This window comes from Rattus norvegicus, chromosome 5, assembly GCF_036323735.1.
Source record: "Rattus norvegicus strain BN/NHsdMcwi chromosome 5, GRCr8, whole genome shotgun sequence".
Taxonomy (NCBI): Eukaryota; Metazoa; Chordata; class Mammalia; order Rodentia; family Muridae; genus Rattus; species Rattus norvegicus.
In genome coordinates this window covers 121,708,621-121,721,669 of record NC_086023.1, presented here as the reverse complement: position 1 = coordinate 121,721,669, position 13,049 = coordinate 121,708,621, and the positions used below count along the sequence as shown (strand labels likewise).

Here is a 13,049-nt window from a genome sequence, read left to right as displayed (position 1 = left end):
TTCCAGGCTAGACTCAAAGGTATCTGTTTCTGTTTCTTGTTGTGATAAGTGTAAGCCACCATGATGAATCAAATCCCATTCTTTTTCTTTTGAAATTGGGTTTTATTATGTAGCCTTGTCTGCCTTGAAACTCTTTATATAGACTAGGCTGCTTCAAAATCAGAGGTTTCCTTGCATCTATATGCTAGAAGTTGGGATAAAAGGTGTGTGAGACCAAGCCTGACTCAGCTCTCAGGCATGACCTTCTTTATCTAATTGGCATGATGGGTTTGTCTTTGAAACTGTCTTCTGACCAATGACTGGGGCCCACCTTCCTCCTAAACACAATTTTAAATTTCTTTGAGCAACAGTTGTATGTAACCCAGTTTGTCCCCACCTTGTTATACAGCAAATGATGACCTTGAACTTCTGATCCTCTGGCCTCAAAACCTTGAATTCTTGGATAACATGTATGTCTCACTGAATCTAGGTCATGGAATGCAGAAGAGCTAGCCCAGGGTTTGTGATTCTAGGTAAGCTCTCTCCCAATTCAGGTACATCTCCAAAAACCTTACATAAGATTAATGGATGTGGGGTTGGGGATTTAGTTCAGTGGTAAGGCACTTGCTTAGCAAGTGCAAGGCCCTGGGTTCAGTCCTCAGCTCGGAGGAAATAAAAAAGATTAATGGATGCAAGCCATCCATCTGCCTCAACCTTTCTAATAGCACTAACACAGCAGATCACAGAGCAGCTAGCTTGGCTCTTTATTTCAGAACAGATTTCACAATTATGAAAAGGCATTTGTCCCTATGTATACTGATTGATTATTATCATTATTTTTGTCAACTTGTTTCAAGGTATAGTCATCAGAGAGAAGGGAGTCTCAGTTGAGGAAATGTCTCCACGAGATCTACCTCTAAGGTATATTCTTAGTGATGGATGGGGAGGACCAAGCCCATTGTGGGTCAGGCCTCTCCTGAGCTGGTGTTCCTTTTCCATTAAGAAAGTAGACTGAGTAAGCCACGAGGGAGGAAGCAGTTAAGCACCATTCCTTAGTGTGCTCTGCATCAGCTCCTGTGTCTAGTTTAAGGCCGTTTGGGTTTCCTGTCCTGGCTTCCTTCATTGATGTATATGATATGCAAATGTGTACCAAACAAACCCTTTGCTCTTCTGTTTGCTTTTGTCCATAGGGTTCACTTGCAGCAATAGAACCAATAAGGCAAAGTTCTTTCAGGTTTTTCTTTGATGGGACTTTGTGTGCATTTGTATAGTTAGGAACACTCTGAACCACGTGGGTTACATACATATACAATTCAGCCATGTGCATTGCCTCACAACAACGCTACCAGGATGAAGTTTGAGACTGGGGGTTTCTCAGAGTTGGAATATAAAACTATGTTTAGTAATAAAGTAAGACCATTTTCTAAAACAAAATTAAATGAAAAAATGGAGCACCTAAGCAACTATAATAAGTTTCATAGATATGAGAAACAAAGTTATAAAAACAAGGTTTCGAAAAATACATCTGGTGGTCCAGATGCCTATGACAAACTTGTGATCTTTCTAAGAGATACATCTGACATCATGATGTCCAGTGATATGAAATAAGTTTTGGTGATCATGATTCTGACTAAGTTAATTAAGACAAAACAAAGAAAAACAACTGTTCTCGGAAAGACCCCCCCCCCAACCCCTTCCTGAGGTGAATCCTGAGAACAACCAGAGGGTGTCATCCTGACCCTCAGTTCACCCTCCCCCCTCTAAGGGATGTGCTAACTTAGCCCTTTCCCAGTGATTCTCCAAGACCAGGTGTAGGGCTGCATGAGGAAAGGGACTAATTGAGTCAAGATCAGCCCCTTGAACAGGCCAGCCAATACCTGACCAGATCCTGTGTCCTATGTACCACCAATGAGAATGGGCCAGCTAACCCTGTTGCTGAAGCCTACCCTCTGTAACAAATAAAAGTTGTGTGCTTTTGGGTCGGGGTTTCCTCTCCCTGCATGGATGTGCAACCTCACATGTGTGGAATAAAAATCTTATACCCTCATGCTATTGCAGCAGTCACTTTGTCAATCTGTGTTCTGTGGGTTGCACTCCTGAGGTAACGCCACTATGGGGTCTTACAACATTTTGGTGCATTGGCCAGGAACTGGAAGTAAGCTTGGTAAATCTGTGTTCTGTGTTATTTTCTGTTTTGTCTGTATGTCATGTTGTCTTGTCTTTGTTTCCTGTTGTCTTGTGTTGTCTACATCAGCTGTCTGAAGGGTTCGAGTCCCTTCCAAGGGGCTTTGAGAGCCCCTGGAGAAGGGTTAGAGTCCCCTTGGTGGTCACTGTTGGTTCCGTAAGGGGCTTCCAGCTGTGCCAGGCAGATATGATAGTTGTCACAGGTCACAGGCCCTAGACGATGAGCTAGGAGTAGAAAGGATCTAGAGGATGGTCTAGAGTACTGTTGGGAGGACAGATCAGATGGTCCACCTTTTCCTGGATGCAAGTAAGGTTAAGCTGCAGTTTGGGCCAGGCACTGAAAGGTGTCAGGCATGTGTTAGAATGCCTTGTCTTAGTCTTGTTTGTTTTCTGTGTTATTATCATGTCTTTTGGCTTTTGTTTTGATTTTGGACTTGAACTAATGACTGTGTTTGAAATCATGGAACTGTTACTATTTTGTCAAAGAGTTTTATTTGGTCATCTTGGTGCTTAACTTGGGAATGATTTGCTTGAGAGAAATTGTTTTCTGCCTGGGAGTTTTTTTCTTTCTTCCTTGAGCCTCCTCCCAGAGGAGAGTTGTCCCTCCCTTTGCTCCCCTTGCCCAGTCTAGCTGCTGTCAACAGTTCATCACACATGTGTATGAAGGGCTCCAGGTTAGCGAGTGACCCTGTCTGAAGTGGGCATTGACAGGAACCTGGGGGTTTTTGCCTTGGATCCTGAAGAAAGTATCTCCCTGTTGCTTAGACATTCACAGCTTCTAAGGAAGGGACAGAACAGAGTAAGGAAATGTGGGACTAAGGGTGGCAAGCATGCAGGCCCACTAGCAAGCAAGCTGCAGGCTGCACATGGGCAATGGCACAGCTCAGGCTGAGCTTGTGTGAGAGGAGTTTCAAGGCGAAGGGGCCGCCAGCTGGGGCTGACGCTTTGACAGCAAAAAGATAGTGCAATGTTAGTGATTGTTTTAAAGACTATTATGAGACCTTTGGCCCTGAAAAAATTCCAGTCACTGCCTTCAGTGGCCAGACCTTCAATACTTGCTCACAGAAGGAGAACATTCATTAAGAGAACTTTCTTTGAGGGAGCCTGCCTCCCTCCCCTTATCTGCTGGCCCTATTCCAAGAGAGGAGTCAGTCTCCAACATTAAGTCACCTTCCCCGTTTAGTCATCATTGACATGGAGAGTGCCTCTGATCCTATCCCTGCAGCAGTCAGGTCCTGCCCCTGTGGTCAAAATGCCTCAGATTGGGGGGCAGGGAAGCCCCTAAAGTAGTTTCAGAATGAATCTGCAGCAAACTGCGAAGAACTTTGTTTTGCCAGTCAGAATTCAGACTTTGACTGTGGCCAAAGTCAGGATTAATGTTTTCTTTTCTGTGGGCCTTTAACCCAGTGAGATAGCTTGGTGAAGGGCTGCTACTGCAGTCCTGGAACTCCGAGGTATGGGTGGGCTGTAGTTCTATTAATGGTTAGTATTCCCGTGTTAGCAATCTCTTTATTGGATGTAAGATGCAGGAAGCCCAGTTCAACTTTGACTCCTGCCTCAGGAATGGGAGTAGAAAAAGTCCTGAAAGCTCCAGGTGAACCAGTTACAATTCTTTTGTCAGCCACTTGGCATGTAGCATCCAGGTCCTAACCGTGAAGGACAACTTATGGGATAACAAAAATTCAATATAATGGTAATATATATTTCTGTCCTCATTGAAAGTCACTAGTTTTATGTGTTTTTCCAAAATTATTTTATGTCACCATATATTATAAATTGGCCATATTATTTCCTCTTATGCATGAAGTATAAATCATTATTATCTAATTGTAATTCCTACGCAAAGATCAATAGTAAGGAAAATTGTCATTATTATATATCAATAAAAACTCTTAGACACTTGCATATCTGGACTCTCTGAATGAAGCTTCAAAATAGCAACAACCCTTTTGTTATCATATATAATAAATGATAAAGGTTCTTTTGAGGGCTGGAAAAAAAAGAAAATATCATCCTGAGTGAAGTATACACTCACTGATAAGTTGATATTATACCAAAAGCTCAGAAGACACAAGGTTCAGGCACAGACCATATGAAGCTCAAGAAAAAGAAGACCAAAGTGTGGCTTTTTCAGTTCTTGTTTCAAGAAGGAACAAAGTACTCACAGGAGGATATGTACAAAATATGGAGCAAAGTCTAAAGTAGAGGCCATCAAGAGAATGCCCCACCTTGAGACCCATCCAACATACACTCAGCAAACCCAGACTCCTTTTCAGAGGCCAAGAAATACATGCTGCCCCGAGGCTGATATAGCTGTCTACAGAGAAGCTCTGCTGAAATCTGACAAATAGAGATCCAGATGCTCTCAGGCCACCATTGGACTGAGAAAGGAAACCCCAATAAAGGAGATACAGAAAAGACTGAATGAGCTGAAGGATTTTGGCAACGCATAGGAAGAACAACAATATCAACCAACCAGACAATCTCCCCCATCACCACTCAGATTTCACAGGGACTAAACCACCAAAAAAGTGTCTACATGGAGTGACCAAAGGCTATGGATGCATATGCAGTAGAAGAGGACTTTGTCAGGCATCAATGGGAACAAATGATCTTGGTGGTGAGAAAGCTCCATGTCCCATTTAATGCCAGGGAATGGAGGCTGGAGGAAATGGTTGGGGAAGGGGGGGTTGGAACAACCTCATAGAAGCAAGGGCAGAGTGATTGAGACTGAGGTTTACCATAGGGGAAACTACAAAAGGGTTTAACATTTGGAATATAAATTTAAAAACCTAATAAAAGAAAAAGGGGGAAGAAAACACACACACACACACACACACACACACACACACACACACACACACACACTAAAATTTATCCATCCAAAAACAAGTACATGTAGATATACACATATGATGATTCAATCAAATAAACACCAGGAACAAGATATTCTAGTTCTGTGTTTTTTGGTCTTTCACACAAGAAGGTCTGATTCAATTAAGCAACAATAGGAAAAACAGATCCTTAATAGGATTAAGTGTGTGGAGACTCAATGAAACCATGAGATAGGAGCTTGTGGAAAGGAGGTGATGCTACACGGGGAGGGGGAGGAGGAAGATGTATAAAAGGGTCAGAGGAAGCCAAGAAGAATGTCAGAGTCCTGAACCGTGGAGTCACTACTTGGTCCTGCTGGAGTGGTTTCCTGTAGCCAGAGTCCATAGCAGGTAAGTAATTTACTTCCAAAAGGAGTTGTCATACTTGCTAGGCGGGCCTTATCATCATCTAGCTACAACTCCATTTCCAATTAAAATTTTTATCTAGGATAGAATTGAGTTTTAATGAGAAACGTTATTAGACAGGAATTTACTTTGTTTGATATTTTATAAATCATTTCGTTCATTTACATCTCAAATGACATCTTTTTTTCCATGTTGCTTCTACGCAAAACTCTTCCAACACCCATGCAGTATAACCCCCTTCCACACTGTGTCCAAGATGGTGTTACCCCTACAACCCACACTCCCCTGGCCCACCACACCAGCATTCACACTTCAGGATATCAAACCTCCACCGGACCTATGGCCTCCCCTCTCATTGTTATCTAGAAAGGACATCCTCTGCCACATATGTATCTGGAGTCATCGGTCCCTCTCTGTAAACTCCATGGTTGGTGGTCTAGCATGTAGGAGCACGGGGTGGTCTGCCCAGTTGTTTTGGTCCTTTTGATGGGGTTGCAGTCCCACTCAGCACCTCCATCATTTATTTAACTGCCCCATGTGGCCCATGAGCTCAGTCTTATCATTGACTCTAAGCATCCACATACGCATTGGTCAGTTGCTGGAGAGATATCCCAAGGAGCAGGCACTCCTGATTCTTGTCAGCAAGCACCTCTTGATCATAACAACAGTATAAGTTTTGGTGCCTTCAGACAGGATGGATCTAAGAGTGGGATAGTCTCTCCTCTAGTTTTTGTCCCTTATCCTCTTTTGGACATGAACATTACTGGGTTAAAAACTTTGAGATGTGTGGGTGCACCTAGCCCTCGAACATGACCCATGCCTATAGGTAGGAGGAATTCTGTAAGGTTCTACCAACCCTTATTCTGGGCATTTTTGCCTAAGTCATCTGTGTTGTTTGCGGTGAGCCATTCTTTTACCTGGTATCTGGGACCCTCAAGTGGCTATTTGCATTCATCAGACCCACCTGCTACATACTTTTATTCAATTCCCTGACCCTCTCTACCTCTCTCAAACACCCTTAGTTACCTGATACTGCCCACTTATTTTATCCCCTCCTCCCTCACTCCCATCTCACCTTCTCCCTCTACCCCCCATGATGATCCTAGTACCTTCTCAAGGCTGGACTGACACATACACACCCTTCTTCCTAAGTTTGAATCCTGGGCATTGTGAACTTTTGGGCTAATATTCACTTATTCATGACTACATTACATGTGTGCTCTTTTGTTACTGGGTTACTTCACTCAGGATGAATTTTCTAATTTTATCCATTTGCCTAAGAATTTACGGAAGTCATTGTTTTTAATAGCTGAGTAGTAATCACTTGTGTAAATATACAACAATTTCTGTGTCCATTCTTCTGTTAAGGGACATCTGGGTCATTTCCAGCTCCTGGCTATCATAAATAAGGCTGCTGTGAACATAGCAGAGTATGTGTCCTTGGTATATGTTAGAACATTTTTGGAATACGGCCAGCAATTGTATATTTGGGTGTTCAGAAATATTTCATTTCAGTTTTTCTCACAAACCACATGTATGATTTTTCCAAAGTAGTTTTTCCAGCTCACAGTCCTAACAGAAATGTGAGGAAGGTTCCTCTTTCTCCAAATCTTATCATCTGTTGTCACCTCCATTTTTTTTTATCTAAGCCATTCAGATAGGTATGGTGTGAAATCTCAGGGTCATTTTGATTTGTGTTTCCTTGAGTACAAAGGATGTTCAACATTTCTTTAGTGCTTCACAGCCACTCAACATTCCACAGTTGAGAATTTTATGTTGAGCTCTGTACTGCACATTTTGATAGGGTCAACTGACTCTCTGAAATCTAACTTCTTGAGTTCTTTGTATATTTTGGATATTTGCACTCTATCTGATGTAGGTCTGGTAAAGAACGTTTCCTAATCTGATGGTTGACATACTGTCCAACAGATAGTGTTCTTTGCCTTACAGAATGTTTCAATTTTAGGAGGTCCCATTTGTGGATTGTTGACTTTAAAGCAGAAGTCATTTGTAGTTCTCTCCAGAAAGTGTATCCCTGTTCCCAAGTATTTGAGGTTTTCCCAAACTTTCTCTTCTATCAGATTCAGCCTATCTGACCCCAAAAAGTCTACCAGAGAGCTCCTACAGCTGACACACATCTTTGGGAAAGTGGCTGCATTTGGATAGAAATGTAACTCTAAAAAATTGGTACCCTCACCCTACTGAAAGGATACATGGGCAGAGAAAGAAATTAGGGAAACAACACCCTTCCCAATAGTCACTAATAACTTGGAATATCTTCGCATGACTCTAATCAAGTAAGTGAAAGAACTCTATGACAAGGACTTCAAATCCATGAAGAATAAAATCAAAGAAGAAATCAGAGGATGTCAAGATCACCCATGCTCATCGATTGGGGGGATAAGTATAATAAAATGGACCCCTTACTGAAAGCAATCTGCAGGTTCAATACAACCCCCATCAAAATTCAAACTCAATTATTCGTAGAGTTAGAAAGAGCAATTCCCAAATTCATTTGGAATAACATAAAACTTAGTATAACAAAAATTATTCTCAACAATAAAGGAACTTCTGAGGGAATCAGAACCCCTCACATCAAAGTATACTACAGAGCAAGAGTTATCAAAACTGCGTGGTATTTTTAAAAAGACAGGGAAGTAGATCAATAGAATAGTAGTGAAGTCCCAGAAATGTTTCCACACATCTATGGTCACTTGATATTTGACAAAGAAGCTAAAACCATCCAGTAGGGAAAAAAATTTTTTTTCACCAAATGTTGTTGGTTGAACTGGTGGTCTACATATAGAAGAATGCAAATGAATTCATAATTTTCTCCTTGCAGAAAGCTCAAGTCCAAGTGGAGCAAGGACCTCCACATAAAACCAAATACACTGAACCTTCATTTTTCAAATATGATGTTGAGGAGCACAACTGAGATAAAATAATCCATGCTTCAGGTGCTGTCTGGCTTTATAGATGTAGACTGGAATTTCACTTAGGATCATCCTTATGAATCAATCATTCTGTACTCACTTAAATTATTTTTCATATATTATGAACTAGAATTTCCTCTTAACTATATCTTACCAATTGTGCTGGGGAAGGATTCAAGCACAGAAGCACCAAGATCTTGCTATTTGCCTTGTGTCCCTGAAGCAACAGCTCACCCAGGCACCAAAGCTATAGGCATGTTCTGATTTCAGTATTGTTCAGGTGACTAGACATTGTATCAAATATGCATAGGTATATGTATGTATGTATGTATGTATGTATGTATGTATGTATGTATGTATGTATGCAGGTATGTTTTTATGAGAAAAATCATACAGCAGTCACACCGAAAAACTTGGATTAATGTCCTAGGCACAAAATATCACAATCTAGGCTAGTACTGATAGATATACTGTCTCATCTCTTTCTGCATGTGAAATTCAAATTGTCATGGGAAACTCTCCTTCCCAAAGCCTACGTAAACTTGCATCTCTAAGACTCACATGAGCAGGTCATCTCATTCCATAGCATAGATTTCCATAAATTCTGGTTCAAATTGCACAGTTAAATTTGGTTTGCCACTTCAGAGATGGTCTGATTGGATAGTCAGGTGGCCATGAATTAACAGACTTTTAACCTCATATCCTAAATAAATATAATATAGTCCAGTTTGCACACACTGGTCTCTAAATTGTTAAGTAGCACATAGAGAAAGGCAGCACATAGGAGTTTCTTCTTAGCCCTTCACAAGAGAGATCAATCTGTTGAAAATACTATAAGGCTGGTCTGGAACTGTAACATTAGCAATATATTCTGTTAAGGGCCTGAACCCTTGTTGAGTGTCTTTTTCCTGTAATAAAGTTCTAGTCAGATTGTATGCTACTGAATAACCCTTCTGAATAGGCACTCAATTAAGAGGAGGAGAGATTGGCATCCTATGGGACAATGGTTAATATTTTTCCTCAGTGGGTGCTTACTAGAGAATTGGTGATGAATGTTTGGCTTGGAGACCACAACATTGGATGATTTGTTAGACTGAGCTCTCCATTATTGCCAGAGCATGGGCTCTGGCCTTCTGGTTCCTGCAATGTGTAAGAAATGGGAATTTCCAAAACTTAGCCTGAAATTATGTCTCCTAAACGCTTCACCAGGTTCGGTCTGACTGAATATATATCAGGATGAGCAGCTACAATGCTCCCACACTCATGCAGCTGGAAGTGGAGGCTCTGCTGAAGAAGGATGCCATAGACATCTCTGATCTGGAAGACCTGCCCACTATGGTCTTCCCACCACTCTTCATAGAGGCCTTCAACCGCAGAAACACAAAACTCTTACAGGCAATGGTGGTGGCCTGGCCCTTTCCCTACCTCACTGTGGGGCCACTGCTGAAAACCGCCAGTGTGGAGATGATGAAAACTGTGCTGGATTGCATAGATATACTGCTGACACAGAAGGATCATTCCAGGTAAGCCAGGCCCAAGGAGGCCTGAGGGGGAATCCCTGGGTTACTGGTAAGAAACATATGCACACGAGGGTATGAAAAATGGGTTCAAGCTGAACAGAGGCTAACAATGTCATCTTCCTGAGGGTCTGTGGTGTTACTGCTGAAGTTGGAAGCTGATGTAAATGACAGTCATAAGTGGAGGACAGCGCAGAGTACAAGTAGCCATAGTAGGAGGAGCCTACAGAAAATAGATATGGAAAAGACTGGTCAAGGGCAACTGAATGGATGGAAGCAGGGCATGTGTCCAGATGCAGCTCATGCAGTGGCCTTGCCTACATTCAGAGAGACACAATGGTGGACCTGACCTTAGACAAGTGGGATCTAAGCAAACACCACGTTGGTTCCTCTTTTACGTTATAAAACTTTTACCTTTTTCCCTCACAGGAGGTGGAAGCTTCAAGTGTTGGACTTGAGAGATGAGCACCAGGATTTCTGGGATGTATGAACTGGAAGAGAATATGGAGACTTCACAGCAGACTCTTGGAGCACGAAGCAAGTTCCTAAGAGCCTTCCTACTTGTGTACCAAGGCAGCATTTGCAGGTGGTCACTAACCTGAGCCTCTGCTTCTATCTGAACAAACACCAGAAATGCTTGCTGCAGTGGGCCCAGAAAAGAATAGACGTTTTGCAGCTATGCTGTGTGAAGATGTCGATTTTTGCCTTACCACAGGAGATCATCAAGGAGGTCTTGAACATTGTCCAGCCAAACTATATTGAGGAATTGGAAATACACACACAGGAGGTCTGGTCCTTCCTGGATTTCTTTGCACATTTCCTTGGCCAGATGAGAAATCTTCTCAAATTTGATCTAAATCAAATAGACTTCAAACATAATGTTGTGGACACAGTGACAGATGTAAAAAAGTATGCTGACAAATTCTTTTCTCAGTTCTCCCAACTTAGACATCTCCAGCATCTCTTCATGAATGGTGCCCACTTTGCCAATGACAACATGAAAGAGCTCTTAGGTAAGCAAGGATGCTGAGCTGTTTATGCTCTGGTAGCATAACTTTCCCTTTATTTGGAGCATTAGTGTTAACCTGGGGTGTGCCAGTCACAGAGGATGTTACAATGACAGACACATTACAGGAGTAATACAACTGAGGGTTGATTGTTTCTTAACCGACCTCACTTGGTTCAATTCCCATTTGAATAGCACAGTCTGAGCTGGGGTAGGGGATATTGAGAGAGCTGCCCTGCAAACACGCCCAATGTGTGCTTCACTTGGATCTTCTTTGAGATCCATGTACAGTTACATGAGGGAAAAAAAAAAAGCCGATGGCCATAAGATGGGAAGTCTGCACACCTGCTCTCTACAAAGATACATGTGAACAGGTACCAGCTTTTCCTCTTTTGGAGTCAATCAACCTCTAATTCTCCCTAAAAGGGAGAACAAAAGTAAGGACTAAGTGGATAGACACTGGGCTCCAGGTCATCAAATTCAAGAGTGGAAAATTAAATCAGGAATACAGATTGTGGACATAACAGATATAGATAAACTCTGCAGGACATTAGCTAAGATGTTGCCAGAAACTTTCTGTGATAATCCTTTCTAGTTATGTTCTCCTAACATGATGGGCAAGCTCTAGTTCTCTGACAGAGTGTCGATGGTGAGTTTCAGATCTCTGTGCTGAGCCCATCTCACCAGATAGTAATATGCATCAGTAGACAATACTTTGAGCAGAAACAAACATGCAGCACACTAAGATTTGAGCTTCACCGTAAGCATAGATTGACTCTACATGTCTGGCTTCTCTGGGTCAGTGTCAATCTTACTAATGTCCTCCAGCACCCTGACCCAAAAACAATTTCTTGTTTTTTTTTTCTATAGATGCCTAAAGAGCCCCTTGGAGTCCTTGTCTATTACTTTCTGCCATCTCTCAAAGTTAGATTTGAAACACATGTCAGAATGTGAGAGTCTCTTTCAACTGAAACACCTGCACTTCAATGATGTGTTTTCTAAGTCAAGTTTCAAGAGTCTCCAAATTCTCCTAGAGAATGTATCTGAAACTCTGCAAACACTGCAGTTAGAGCACTGCAGGATGAAGGATTCAGAGCTCAGAGTCCTCTTGCCTGCCTTGAGCCAGTGCTCCCAGCTGTCCAGCATCAATTTCTATGACAATGACTTCTCCAGGCTTGCAATTAAGGACCTTCTGCCATGTATAGCCAATCTCAGAAAGTTGACCTTAGAACTGTAGCCTGCCTGTCTAGAGTGCTCTGATCACTTGGGTTATGTCGTGGTAGAGAGATTTTCCCAACTGTGTCCTGAGTTTGTGGATATATACTCAAGGTCAAAAGGCAGCCCAAGTGAACCATATTTGCTGCTGGCCCCTTCCCTCCGTGTTGGATGCACTGTGGCTATGACATGAAGACCAGTCTTTGGCAATATTGACAGAAAATGGAAGATTGATTCTGGAAGCCGGGAAACGAAATCTGAGCAAGTACATTCATCGCAGAATACCAGAATTCAAGGCTTCAGATGCATTGGAATCAAAATGGTATTTAGAAGATTGAGACCACAGAGGTTACTTGACATCAAAGATAATTAATATCTTATAGAATCTTAAAGACAATATCACCTTTGTTAATGTGCCTTGCTCAAGACAGGGTCACCAGTGGCTTCTCCGTGTTGTAAATGTGTGGCCAAACTATACACTGAATGTTCTCCTCTTGTGTGCTACTGAATCAGTGACCTCACTATATGGTATACATCCTCATTTTGTATGTAGAAGACCATTGTCATTTAAGCCATGACAAAATGCATTAAACTCAATTATGACAATGCCTTATAAGCTTGACCTCTTCATGTTTGACTTGTTGCTGGGTTATGTGCTCTGAATTTTCAAACTAATTGTGAAAGGCACTTGAAATAAACCCTCTGTTCAGATCCTTTCTTTGAATGTGATGTGATTATGAACCCAGTAACATTCCCTTTTCTTTTATGTGTGCATAATCTTTTTTCTCCATCTTTATTAAATTGGGTATTTCTTATTTACATTTCAATTGTTATTCCCTTTCCCGGTTTCCATGCCAACATCCCCCTAACCCCTCCCCTCCCTTTCTGTATTGTTGTTCTCCTCCCCATTCTCCCCCCACTATCACCCTCCCCCCAACAATCTGGTTCACTTGGGGTTCAGTTGTGGCAGTACCAA

General features: G+C 41.9%; 2 pseudogenes; both read left to right on the top strand.

Moving 5' to 3' along the window:
* Window positions 1-9,571: 9,571 nt before the first annotated feature.
* Window positions 9,572-11,680, top strand: Pramel18 (PRAME like 18; annotated as a pseudogene).
* LOC134479084 (oogenesin-1-like) lies at window positions 11,640-12,669 on the top strand (annotated as a pseudogene).
* Window positions 12,670-13,049: the final 380 nt, after the last annotated feature.